Raw genomic sequence first — 14,743 nt, 5'->3', positions numbered from 1 at the left:
CTGCAGCTCAGATTTCTAACTGAGTTTTCCTTAAGACTAGTAACTTAAACTTTGCAGTTAATATTTTTGCAACTGAAATCGATAACCAGTACAATTATTAACATTTTATTATTTTGTAATAGTCATTGAAATTATTGACATCTTTTTTGAATCTTTCAATTTGTAAATGTTTTCTCTCCGCATTATTCTGATTTTTGTTTTAAAGTAAATTTGATATCCGACAATGAAAACTTGCCATTATGTTAGCAAGTATAAAGATAAGGATATTAGATTTAATTTGGACTTGGGGATTTTTCACTTTGCCAACCCTGTAGGCTTCCATGGAACCATTTTGAAAATAGTATTCCAGTATTTTGAATAAAAGTTGGATTTTAAAGTAAATTTGGTCAGAAACAACTAAATGACATAGACCAAACTAGTTTAATAACAATTATTATTGAAAATATTGCCATGTAAGGAATTGATAAGATGAATCAAGATTAGAGCCCATGGTCTTATGGAGTAAGATACTGGCATGTATAGAGAATTGGCTGACTGACAGAAGGCAGAGTGTAGGGATAAAGAGGCCTTTCCAAGTGGAGTTCTGCAGGGTTCATTGTTGGGACCACAACCATTCATGTTATCCATTAACAAGCTAGATGAAGGAATTGAGGGCATTTTTGCTAAGTTTGCTAATGATGGAAATATAGGTGGGACAGATATTGAGGAAGGGGGAGTTTGCAGATAGACTTGGGTATGCTAGGCAAGTGGTCAAAGAAGTGGCAGATGCAATACAATGTGGGAATGTGTGAGGTTTTGCACTTATGTAGGAAGGGTAGAGGTGTAGACTATTTTCTAAATTGGGAAAGGCTTTAGAAATCTGAAGTGCATGGGGACTTAGGACTTCTTAAGTTCTCTTAAGGTTAGCATGCAGGTTCAGTTGGCAGTTCGAAAAGCAAATGCAATTTGGAATATTGTGAGCAGCTTTGGGTCCTGTATCAAGGAAAAGTTCAGAAGAGATTTAAAAGAACGATCCTGGAGATGAAAGGCTCCTCATGAGGAGTAGTTGAGGTCTCTGGAGTAGTTAAGTAGGATGAGGAGAGATCTTATTGAATTTTTAGGATACTGAGAGACCTGGATAGAGTGAACTTGGTGAAGATGTTTCCGCTAGTAGGAGTAGGTAGGACCTAGGGGCACAACCTGTGAAAGAAGAGGCAACCATTTAGAACTGAAATGAGGAATTTCTGCAGCCAGAGGTTCGTGGCTATGGAACGCATTAACAAAGGGCTATGGAGGCCAAGTCATTGAATGTATTTAAGACAGAGGTTCTTGATCTGCAAGGCAATTGAAAGTTAGTGAGAGATGGCATGTCAATGTGACTGTGAATGGTCATGCTCAAATGGCGGAGCAGACCTGATGGCCTATTATTTTGCTCCTAGTCTTATGGTCGAATGTAAACGTAGAATTAGCTATAAAACAGTTCTGTGAATAAGTGTTATGGCAAGCTGATCAAGGAGTTTTTGTAGTCAAGGGGTACAGCAACTGAAGCTTCATTTGCTCTCAATTTGAAGTGTTTTATATGTGGGTGCAAAATTCTGAACTGCAGCTGCAAAAACTTCTAAGCTTTTGCTATGAATGTTGACTGGCTTGAGTGCTGAACCAGCACTAATTCAACACCAAAATAATCTTATGGAAGCCTTAATTTCAGTTATGACTTTTTAGTTAATCTACTTAAAACAGTTCTTGCTGTATTCTGAGCTGAGGAAAGTGCATGTGCAACCAGTATCCATCCAAATTATATCTGCACAGTGATTTAGTTGTCATTTTAGATGGTATTTAATAATCCTGTAAAAGTGTGGTCAACATGGATATAGTTATTTTTAATTGCTTTGATGCAAGCTTTTGATAAATGAGGAAATAATTTAGAACAAACATTTTCAGTTTGAATCTTTTGAGAATTGGGATAAGAAAATGAATAATAACTGAATTTAATGTATTATGTATGCCATGTGCAAACAGCTCTGCATTGAGGCTCAGTACTACTCATCCAAAAACTCTGGCGTTGTGTTTAAGCTTAGTTCGGTGTCTCAGATGGACAATTACTGTATTTTTTGACGAAGATAGACATCAAAAATTAATTGTTAAAAGCTTTAAAATCAAATTAGAGATTAGTTCACAAACATTTACGTGATATTGCACTACTTTGAGTTACTTGATTTCCTTCAAATTGGACATATTACCAATAGGAGTAATAACCTATAAGTACTGTTTAATTTTGATTCCCATCTGGCAAATTGGCACATTGCCTTATTTGAATCTGGTAATGCTCATTCAAAATTGCAAATACCCTTTGGGCCATTAAAATGTATCATATAAAGATATTTCACTTGTGTCTAATCTTTATTGGACTCACTTAACAATGATTTTTGTACATGACCTTGATTTTCAGAAAATAGAAGTAACAGCTCCCAATTGTATGCACATAGTCTCAAGCTCACCTTGTAGGTCAGAAATTAGAAACACTTGTCACTTTGATTAGTTCTGTGGGCCCACATGAAAATGATGCTGTTGAGTTGCATACGATTTTCTAAAACAGTAAACGTGAAATTTCTCTTATCACAGATCCTGCTAAACATACTGCATGTTTTCAGCAGTTTGTTTATTTTATTATAAATAAATCTTAATTGGGGATTAAGCTCTTGTTGTAATCCTTTACATGTGTGAGAATTTTGATGCTTATGCCTTAGAGATCAGTGTTGGGACAGCACTTGTTTATATAGGCAGTTTAGAATTGGGAACAAGTATAGCGTGTTCAAAATTTGCAGATGAACTGGTAGAGCAAAACGTACAGAGGATACTAAAAAAAGTCTACAGAGAGATATACAAGTGAGTGAGCAAGGGTCTGGCAGATGGAGTACAATGTTGGTTAATGTGAGGTCATTGATTTTGGAAGGAATAATTACAAAATGGGACTATTAATTGAACGGTGAAAACTGGCAGCATGCTGCTGTGCAGAGGGACCTGGGTGTGGTTATGCATGAATCACCAAAAGTTGATTTGCAGGTGTAGCAGGTAATCAAGAAAGCAAATGAACATTGTCCTTCATTGCTAGAGGGATGGAATTTAAAAACAGGAAGGTTATGCTGCAGCTGTACGGGGTACTGGTGCGGCCTCACCTGTACATTTTTGGTGTTCTTCCTTGAGAAGGGATGTACTGGCACTGGAAGGGATGCAAAGAAAGTTCATTAGGTTCACTAGGAGTTGAGAGGGTTGGTTTATGAGGAGCGATTGATAGATAGGGATTATACTCATTGGAATTTGGAAGAATGAATGGGGAACTTCTAGAAACATAAAATTGTGAAGGGAATAGCTGAGCTAAAAGCAGGGAGGTTGTTTCCACTGGTGGGTGAAACTCGAACTAGGGGGCATAGCCTCAAAATAAGGGGAAGCGTTTTTTAGGACTGAGTTGAAGACCTTTTTCACCCAAGGGGTTATGAATCTGTGGAGCAGTTGAGACTACCTTGTTGAATGTGTTTAAGGCAAAGATAGATTTTTGGACAGTTAATGGTTATTGTGAGAGAGCTGGTAATTGGAGCTGAGTTCATGAAAAGATCGGCCATGATCTTAGAGTCGTAGAGATGTACAGCGTGGAAACAGACCCTTCGGTCCAACCCATCTGTGCCAACCAGATATCCCAACCCAATCTAGTCCCACCTGCCAGCGCCCGGCCCATATCCCTCCAAACCCTTCCTATTCATATACCCATCCAAATGCCTCTTAAATGTTGCAATTGTACCAGCCTCCACCACATCCTCTGGCAGCTCATTCCATACACGTACCACCCTCTGCGTGAAAAAGTTGCCTCTAGGTCTCTTTTGTATCTTTCCCCTCTCACCCTAAACCTATGCCCTCTAGTTCTGGACTCCCCGACCCCAGGGAAAAGACTTTGAATATTTATCCTATCCATGCCCCTCATAATTTTGTAAACCTCTATAAGGTCACCCCTCAGCCTCCGACGCTGCAGGGAAAACAGCCCCAGCCTGTTCAGCCTCTCTCTGTAGCTCAGATCCTCCAACCCTGGCAACATCCTTGTAATCCTTTTCTGAACCCTTTCAAGTTTCATAACATCTTTCCGATAGGAAGGAGACCAGAATTGCATGCAATATTCCAAAAGTGGCCTAACCAATGTCCTGTACAGCCGCAACATGACCTCCCAACTCCTGTACTCAATACTCTGACCGATAAAGGAAAGCATACCAAATGCCGCCTTCACTATCCTATCTACCTTTCAAGGAGCTATGAACCTGTACTCCATGGTCACTTTGTTCAGCAACACTCCCTGGGACCTTACCATTAAGTGTATAACTCCTTCTAAGTTTTGCTTTCCCAAAATGCAGCACCTTGCATTTATCTGAATTAAACTCTATCTGCCACTTCTCAGCCCATTGGCCCATCTGGTCCAGATCCTGTTGGAATCTGAGGTAACCCTCTTCGCTATCCACTACTAACTGTACCTCTTATGCTCACATCCAAACCATTTATATAAATGACAAAAAGTAGAGGGCCCAGCACCGATCATTGTGGCACTCCACTGGTCACAGGCCTCCAGTCTGAAAAACAACCCTCCACCACCAGCCTCTGTCTTCTACCTTTGAGCCAGTTCTGTATCCAAATGGCTAGTTCTCCCTCTATTCCGTGAGATCTAACCTTGCTAATCAGTCTCCTATGAGGAACCTTGTCGAATGCCTTACTGAAGTCCATATAGATCACATCTTCTGCTCTGCCCTCATCAATCTTCTTTGCTACTACTTCAAAAAAACTCAATCAAGTTTGAGAGACATGATTTCCCACGTACAAAGCCATGTTAACTAGCCCGAATCAGTCCTTGCCTTTCCAAATACATGTACATCCTGTCCCTCAGGATTCCCTCCAACAACTTGCCCACCACTGACGTCAGGATCGCTGGTCTATAGATCTCCGGCTTGTCTTTACCGCTCTTCTTAAACAGTGGCACCACGTTTGCCAACCTCCAGTCTTCTGGCACTTCATCTGTGACTATCGATGATACAAATATCTCAGCAAGAGGCCCAGCAATCACTTCTCTAACTTCCCACAGAGTTCTCGGGTACACCTGATCGGGTCCTGGGGTTTTATCCACCTTTGTGCGTTTCAAGACATCCAGCACTTCCTCCTCTGTAATCTGGACATTTTGCAAGATGTCACCGTCTATTTTCCTACAGTCTATATCTTCCATATCCTTTTCCACAGTAAATACTGATGCAAAATATTCATTTAGTGTCTCCTCCATTCTCTGTGGCTCCACACAAAGGCCGCTTTGCTGACCTTTGAGGGGCCCTATTCTCTCCCTAGATACCCATTTTATCCTTAATATATTTGTAAAAACCCTTTGGATTCTCCTTAATTCTATTTGCCAAAGCTATCTCATGTCGCTGTTTTGCCCTCCTGATTTCCCTCTTAAGTATACTCCTACTTGCTTTACACTCTTCTAAGGATTCACTCGATCTATCCTGTCTATACCTGACATATGCTTGCTTCCTTTTTCTTAACCAAACCCTCAATTTCTTTAATCATCCACCATTCCCTATACCTACCAGCCTTCCCTTTCACCCTGACAGGAATATACTTTCTCTGGATTCTTGTTGTCTCATTTCTGAAGGCTTCCCATTTTATAGCCGTCCCTTTACCTGTGAACATCTGCCTCCAATCAGCTTTCGAAAGTTCTTGCCTAATACGGTCAAAATTGGCCTTTCTCCAATTTAGAACTTCAACTTTTAGATCTGGTCGTTCCTTTTCCATCACTATTTTAAAACAAATAGAATTATGGTCGCTGGCCCCAAAGTCCCCACTGACACCTCAGTCACCTACCCTGCCTTATTTCCCAAGAGTAGGTCAAGTTTTGCACCTTCTCTAGTAGGTACATCCACATATTGAATCAGAAAATTATCTTGTACACACTTAAGAGATTCCTCTCTATCGGAATCTTTAACACTATGGCAGTCCCAGTTGATGTTTGGAAAGTTAAAATTCCCTACCATAACCACCCTATTATTCTTACAGATAGCTGAGATCTCCTTAGAAGTTTGTTTCTCAATTTTCCTCTTGACTGTTGGGGTGGGGGGGTGTGGGGGGGGTGGGGGTCTATAATACAATCCCAATAAGGTGATCGTCCCTTTCTTATTTCTCTGTTCCATCCAAATAACTTTCCTGGATGTATTTCTGGGAATATCGTCCCTCAGCATAGCTGTAATGCTATCCCTTATTAAAAATGTCACTTCCCCTCCTCTCTTGCCTCCCTTTCTATCCTTCCTGGAGCATTTGTATCCTGGAACATTAAGCTGCCAGTCCTGTCGATTCCTGAGCCATGTTTCCATAATTGCTATAATATCCCAGTCCCATGTTCCTAACCATACCCTGAGTTCATCTGCCTTCCCTGTTAGGCCCCTTGCATTGAAATAAATGCAGTTTAATTTATTAGTCCTACCTTGTCCCTGCCTGCCCTAACTATTTGAGTCACTTCTGTTCTCAGCTGTACCCATCTCGGATCGATCTTTTTCCTCACTATCTCCCTGGGTCGGTTCCCCCCCCCAACCTTACTAGTTTAAATCCTCCCAAGCCGTTCTAGCAAATTTCCCTGCCAGTATATTAGTCCCCTTCCAATTTAGTGCAATCCATCCTTCTTGTACAGGTCACTTCTACCCCAAGAGATTCCAATGATCCAAAAATGTGAATCCTTCTCCTATACACCTCCCATACATCCTCAGCCATGCATTCATCTGCTCTATCTTCCTATTCCTGCTCTCACTAACTCGTAGCACTGGGAGTAATCCAGATATTACTACCCTTGAGGACCTCCTTTTTAAATTTCTGCCTAACTCTCTGTAATCTCCCTTCAGAGTCTCAACCTTTTCCCTTCCTATGTTGTTCTTTCCAATGTGGACAATGACCTCCTGCTGGCCCCTCTACCCCGTGAGAACATTCTGCACTCTCTTTAAGACATCCTTGATCCTGGCACCAGGGAAACAACACACCATTCTGCTTTTTCGCTGCTGGTCTGTCTGTACCTCTGACTACAGAATCCCCTAACACAATTGATCTCTTGGAAGCTGAAGTACACCTCGTTGCCTTAGAGCCAGTCTCAATACCAGAAACTTGGCTGTTCGTGCTACATTCCTCTGAGAATCCATCGCCCCTTACATTTTTCAAAACCGCATACCTGTTTGAAATGGATATATCCACAAAAGACTCCTGCACTAGCTGCCTACCTCTTTTACCTTTCCTGGAGTTAACCCATCTATGTAACTGTATCTGAGACTTCCCCCCCACCTTCCTATAACTGCCATCCATCACATACTGTTGCTGTTGCAAATTCCTCATCGCTTCTATCTGTCTCCAACCCAGCCACTCGATCTGATAAGATTCGCATCCAACAGCATTTATGGCAGATATAATCCGCAGTAACCCTTAAACTCCCACATCTGACACGAAGTACATATCACTGCAAAGGCCATTTGTGCTCCTTCACAATCTACAGACCCAGAAAATAACACTTATTGAATGGCTGAGCAGACTTGATGGGCCAGATGGCGTACTTCATCTCCTATTTCTTATGTCTTTATTTGGCACATCATAAAGCAAGAAAATAGTGAATTATTGTGTTCGTGCAATGTAAGCAAAGTTAGGAGAATCTGTAAAGTTATACCTTTTGGTGCAACAGCAGAACCTGCAATTTTTTCACCAGTAAACATACCTCTTCCTGCTGCACAATGCCTCAAGTTAGTAATATACTACCTAGTTATGATATGAAAACAACCTTTGCAGTTTTCTTTAAGTTCAATCCCTCAATTGTATGCTGATGTATTGGAATACTATTCCTTTATAAAATGCAGTGGAAATATCTAATAATGTTTCAGTAACACTTGAACACAAATTGCATGATTTGCAGTGTCTATTCATCTGTTGTGGTATGAAAGCCAAAAAAGGGGCTAAAAACACTTGTATTTATAAAATGCCTTTAATATTGTACAAAATTTCAAGGCACTTCACATGATCTGAATCAGAAGGCTAGCCAAATAATCATTGCCATGTTATGAGCTGGAGAAATTGTTGAAAAATTGTTTGATACTATGAAATTGATTGTAATATTTTGATAACTTGGAAACAGATTTGGCAGTGACTGACAAAAAGAAATTGGTAGATACTTGTAGGGAAAAATTTTAAGATCCGTGGGGCAGGGATGAACAAGTAAAATAGTGTTTTCAAATTGCTGACACAGGCGTAAAGGGCTGAATCAGTATTTTGTGAGACATTTTACTCTACCAAATAACGATTGTGTTCTGATTGTTCGTTAATGGTTTAAACATGCCGAACAGGTTCATCTAATCTTAATCCCTTAAAGCAAAATCAAAATGCTGGATAGAAAAACAATGCTGGAATTACTGAGCAGGCAGGTTCCATCTGTAGAGACAGAAATAGAATTAACACTTCAGGTCAGCAACCACCTGGAAAAACCCAGAAATGCAATGGATTTTAAGCAGGCAAAATTGGGAGAGGGTGCAAGACAGGGAGATTAATTGATAAGGTGATGGCTCAGATTCTAAAAAGAGATCGTAAAATATAAACAAGATATAATAAAAGAAGGATTAAGTTGCACACCGATGAGCAGCTGCTGTCCAATGCAAAGACGAGACTTGAGAGGAAACATGCAAAGAGAAAATAAGGGTTGAGATAAGGTCTAATAAGGTTGAATTCAAAAGTTGCAATCTGAACTTTAACCAAATGAAACTGTTTCTTGAGCTTGGGCTGAGCTGCAAAAGGGCAGAGAGGTTAGCATTAAAACTGGCTGCAGAATGAAAGGATAAGTGACCAGAAGTTTAGGGTTGTATCTGTGGACTGAAGAGGGGTATTTTGCAAAATGGTCACCCATTTGGTTTCTTCTGTGTAAACTATTATGAGCAAAGGATGCAACATGCTAAATTGAAATAAACACAATTAAATCACTTTTGATGCAGAGAAATATTTGGGTGTCATGGACTGTGGAAATGGAGGAGGTAAGAGGACAGGTGTTGCAGCTCCTGTGTTTGTGTGTAAACACAGCATTAGAAGTGGAGGATTTGTTAGCCCCAGGAATAGACTAGGATGTTACAAAGTTAACATACCCTTTTGGGCTGTCAAGAGAAGGGAAAATGTGTTCATTGCTGGTATTATGCCAGAGGTGGAAGAAATGGTGCACGATGATCCTTTGAACATGGGGGTTGGTGAGGTTAAAGATGAGGCCAAAAACAAACTCATTGGAACTCTGGGAGTGAAAGAATAGGCTAAGAGCAAGAGTGTTAAGTGCAAAATGGGACCGGCACACTGAGGCCCCTGTCAACTGTCCCTCTTGTAGTGATATCCTGGGTCTGAAATGATATTTATTTCCAACAATCTCGGCCATGTTACTTTGTGTTGGGTATGGCTCCAACCAGCAGAGAATCTGAAAGACTCTGCGCACCCCCCCCCCTACAATTTCCATTGACTCCTGTTTGCTAGGAATCCTGTCTACACACTGAGCATAAGCCTTTGTTACTAATGCCAGGATGTTATTCAGTCACTTCTTGATATCATATGGTGTGAATTGAATTAACTAAAGACTGGTATCTGTGATACTGAAGTAATCAGGAGGAGACTGAGATTGATTATCCACTTCGCAATCTTGATGGAAACTTTAAATGTTGACTGTTCCTCTTTTCACAATTCTGCCTGAACTGAGTATTTCCAGCATTTTTGATTTTTGACTGTTTCATGTACTGCTTGTTCCTTATTCTCAGCTAAGGACGATGCAGACACTATAACACATCTGTGTTCCCAGGTTTGAAAACAGAAAAATGTTCTTCAAACTAATTAGTGTGCATCATGTCATACTGAAAGATGGCCTGTACAATTCATTGGTGAAACGGAAATGCTTTGAGCTGTGTTCTCCCCTACAGTCAAGAAACCTCGCTATGATAAACCTCTTTGTAAAGAATGTTTACTTAAAGAATGCTTGTTTGGATTTAAGAGTGATTAAAATCATGGTGCTGATTCCCAAGAAGAAATAAATCCCTTCAAAGTTTAAATTTAAAGATAAATTAACAAGGGGGTAGTTCATTTCTGTGAGGGCCTTGGTTAGGACAAAGCTGAAGCAATTTAAATCATCGTCTATTTGTGCTGCAGCTAATATAGCAAATAGCCTGAAATAAATTGTGAAGCTGTTTACATTGAGAAACTCAGCTACCATGAACTGAAATGACTGGCAAAATCTTAATCCTGTAAAGTGTTTTGCCTGAAGTAATATTTCCATACCACTATAAATACCGGAAGAAACATCAAAGCAGCGCTTCACAGGAGGCTCCAATAGCACTGATGATGTTCCCTAGCCAGGGAACGAAACGTTTGCAGCAAAAACTTCCAGCTCGGCGAACAGAACCACAACATTTCCATACAAGTAGAACTCAGTGTTGGGTTATGCTGCGTACTTTGTTTTGGTACTTGTGGAGTTTTTGCATAGAACTGCAAGTTAAAGAAAATACAATGAAATAGTTTGAGTAGAGATGTCATGGTGAGTTTAAATTGAAAGGTATTGGATTTCCCATGACATGTTATACAGAAAAGCACACTATCATAAGGCAGTCATTTCTGAAGACTGAATTTGTAAAGATCAGAAGGAAAGGTTGAATTGCTGCTGCTTCATCAGCACTATATCTGTATCACTGATGTTGGATATAAGAACAGGTATCGACCATTCAGCCCTTCAATCTTACTCTACTATTCTAGATCAAGGCTGATCATCTCCCTCAATGCCATATTAATGGGAGCTTGAAATTTATTGATCTCTGTCTTGTACTTACTTCAATGACTTAGCACCTCGAGTAGAGGAATACCAAAGATTCACTTCTCTCTACATTTTAGTCTTAAATGGTCTTTTATTCTGAGACTGTGTCCTCGGATCCAGACTCCTCAGCAGGAAGATATCCTTTCTACAGTTACTCTGTCAATTACTTTAAGAACTTTGTCTCTGAGATAGTCTTTCATTCTTCTAAATTTCAGTCTTCTCAGTCTCCCTTAATATATCATTACCATTATAGCAGAGGTCAATTTGGTGCACCTCTGTTGTAACCCTTTGCAGAATAGAGATGGGAGGGGCAATCTTTTCGAAACACTTTTTTTCGCTCTGAAAATGATTTCATCGTACAAGCAGCTTTTTAATGTTTTTATAGAAACAATTTGGTTGACAAGTGCTCTGACTAAAACTGCAAAAAGACAATGCAAACAAAGGCCATTTGCATTTTTGAAGTAATGGCTTATATTAAGATGTTCTTGCTAAGAAGTATTTAGGCAGGAGAATGTACACACCAGTCTGAGTTACTGGAGTTACATACTTTCCTGGATAGTAGCAAGGAGCTCTTGAGATGCTGTGGTAGTGTCTGTGCCTCTGAATCAGAAGATCTGGGTTCAACTTCCACCTACGTTGGCAGTGTGCCTAAATAGGTTTCACATCAGACAGACTTTGCTGGGCTGACATATAGTACGTAAGTGAAAATTTGGATTAGAAGGGCTTCTGACCAGCTTCCTCTAAAGGGAAGTCCATCAGACCATAAGACATAGGAGCAGAAATTAGGCAATTCAGCCCATCAAGTCTGCTCTGCCATTCAAAGATGGTTGATAAGTTTCTCAACCTTATTCTCCTTTCTCCCTGTAACCTTTGATCCCCTTAATACTGTACTCAAGAACCGATCTTTCTCAGTCTTAAATATACTCAATGACCTGGCCTCCACAGCTTTCTGTGGCAATGAATTCCATAGATTCAACACTCTGGATGACTAAATTTCTCCTTATCTCCATTTTAAAAGGTCTTTCCTTTAAGGCTGTGCCCTTGGGTCCTAGTGTTTCCTACCAATGAAAACATCTTCCCAACATCTACTCTGTTGGGACCTCTGGGACACCCAGACCAACCAACCCAACCACCCCGTGGCTCAACACTTCAACTCCCCCTTCCACTCCACCAAGGACATGCAGGTCCTTGGATTCCTCCATCGCCAGACCATAGCAACACGACGGCTGGAGGAAGAGTGCTTCAGCTTCTGCCGAGGAACCCTCCAACCACAAGGGATGAACTCCGATTTCTCCAGTTTCCTCTTCTCCCCTCCCCCCACCTTGTCTCAGTCCCAATCCTCAAACTCAGCACCACCTTCCTAACCTGCAATTTTCTTCCTGACCACTCCACCCCCACCCCCCACTCCGGCCTATCACCCTCACCTTAACCTCCTTCCACCTATTACATTTCCAACCCTCCTGCCTACCTTTTATCCCATTCCTGGTGAAGGGCTTATTCCCGAAACGTTGAATTTCCTGTTCCTTGGATGCTGCCTGACCTGCTGCGCTTTTCCAGCAATGCATTTTCAGCTACCTTTTATCTTAGCCTGCTTGGCACACTCGCCTCATTCCTGAAGAAGGGCTCATGCTTGAAATGTCGATTCTCCTGCCCCTTGGATGCTGCCTGATCTGCGCTTTTCCAGCAACACATTTTCAGCTCTGATCTCCAGCATCTGCAGTCCTCACTTTCTCCTAATCCATTAACATGGTAGACTTTGGGAAAGGGGGTATGGAGGATGCATTGGATGGAGAAACCATAGAATTTAGTTATTTTCAAGTTGATGTGTTATAGGCAGTGGAGTACTGCAGCATTCAGTGCTGGGATCTCAGCTCTATACAGTCAATTGAATCATAGAATGATAGAATTTTATTGTACAGAATGAAGCCATTCTACCCAATGTCTGTACTGGCTCCTGAAAGAGCTACCCACCATCTCCATAGGTCTCTAAATTCTTCACTTTCAATATATATCTAGCTCTCTTTTAAAACTTCCTTTGGAATCTACCTCCACCATTCTTTCAATCAATCCATTCCAAATCCTAACAACTGAGTTAAGAAATGTATCCTCATCTCAATCTCAGCTCTTTTGGTGACAATCTTGAAATTGTGACCTCTAGTTGCTGACATACCAATCAATGGAAACAGAATATCCTTATTTACCCTGTCAAAAATGTGCATAATTTTGAACACCTTAATGAATATTTTAATCCTCTCTGCTCCAAGGAGAATAGGCTCAATTTCTCTAATCTCTCTTAGTAACTAAAGTCCCTCATTCCTGGTATTATTCTTGTAAATCTCCTTTGAACTCTCTCCAGGGCTTTAACAATCTTCCTTTAAATAAGGTGCCCAGAACTGAATATATCACTCTAAATGTGGCCTGATCAATGATTCCTAGATGTATGTACGGCATAATTTCCTTGCTTTTATACTGTCAGCAGCAATTTATAAATCCAAGGATCCTATAAGCCGCCTTAATAACTGTTTCAACTTGCCAGACTATCTTCAGAGAATTATGCATGTAAACCCCAAAGTCCCTCTACTCCTGTATTATTGAGCTGGAATTGCCTGTACATGTTTCTTCTCACAATACACATATCTGCATTGAAATTCATGTTCCATGTGTCTATCCATTTGACCATCTTGTCAATGTTCCTCTGAAGTTGCTCAGTGTCATCCTCACAATTCCCTGTTGTCCCTAGGTCAGCATCATCTGCAAATTTATAGATTTTTCCCACAACACTAATCTCCAAATTGTTTATATAAATCAGAAAAAGCAAGATCCCAACACCAATCTCTGGGGATCACTACTTTCAACTCTTCAATCCGAGAAATACTCATTTGTACCCAACCCCCTGTTTCTTATCTTTTAGCCAAATTCTAATTGATGCTGCTGAGAACCCGCCAATCCCAAACATTTCTAATTTCTTAACCAGTCTGCCATGTGGTACCATATCAAATTCTTTTTGAAAGTCCAAATATGCAACATCCACAGCACTACACTCATCCACTGCTTGTGTCACCTCATCGAAGAACTCAATCAAAGTTATGATGTGAAGGTGCTGGTTTTAGACTGGAGTGGCCAAAGTTAAAAATCACACCACACCAGGTTATAGTCCAACAGGTTTATTTGAAAGTACAAGCTTTCGGAATGCTGCTCCTTCATCAGTTAGCTAGTGGAGCCAGGATCATTTTACTATAAACTTTGTGTCCGATGATCCTGACGAGAGCAACGCTCTGAAAGCTTGTGCTTCCAAATAAACCTGTTGGATTATAACCTGGTGTTGTGTAATTTTTAACTCAGTCAAAGTTGTCAGACATTACCTCTCCTTGCCAAAGCCATGCTAATTGTCTAATATTAACTTATTCTTCTCTAAGTGTATATTTATCTTATCCTGTATTATGGCCTCCATCAGTTTCTGTGCTATTAATGTCAAGTTGAAAGGTCTGTGGTTTCTTGGGTTATCCTTTGCCCCTTTCTTAAACAATGTTAATTATTTAAATGAAGTGACAGTAATGTATGTATATCTTAGCAAAATTGTAAGGAAAGCTGTAGAGAGGATGAAAAGACTGCAGGGTGATGTAGAAAAGTTGAGTAGGCAACAAGATGATGGATGGACTATAATGTGGAGAAGTGTAAAGTTATCACTGGTTGTAAGAGTAGAAAAGCAGAAACATTTTAAAAGTTATGAAACTTGTAAATGTTGCTGCTCAGACAGTACTGGGAATGTGTATATAAGGAATGAACAAAGCTGTCTTGCAGGTACAATAAATATTTAGGAAGGCCTTTATTGCCAGGGAATTGAAGTACCAGAATAAAGAATTCTAGCTACAGTTGTACTGCGCTATGATGAGT

Source organism: Hemiscyllium ocellatum, chromosome 5 (genome assembly GCF_020745735.1).
Source record: "Hemiscyllium ocellatum isolate sHemOce1 chromosome 5, sHemOce1.pat.X.cur, whole genome shotgun sequence".
NCBI lineage: Eukaryota > Metazoa > Chordata > Chondrichthyes > Orectolobiformes > Hemiscylliidae > Hemiscyllium > Hemiscyllium ocellatum.
The sequence above is the reverse complement of the archived record's forward strand: the minus strand, read 5'-3'. Positions refer to the sequence as shown.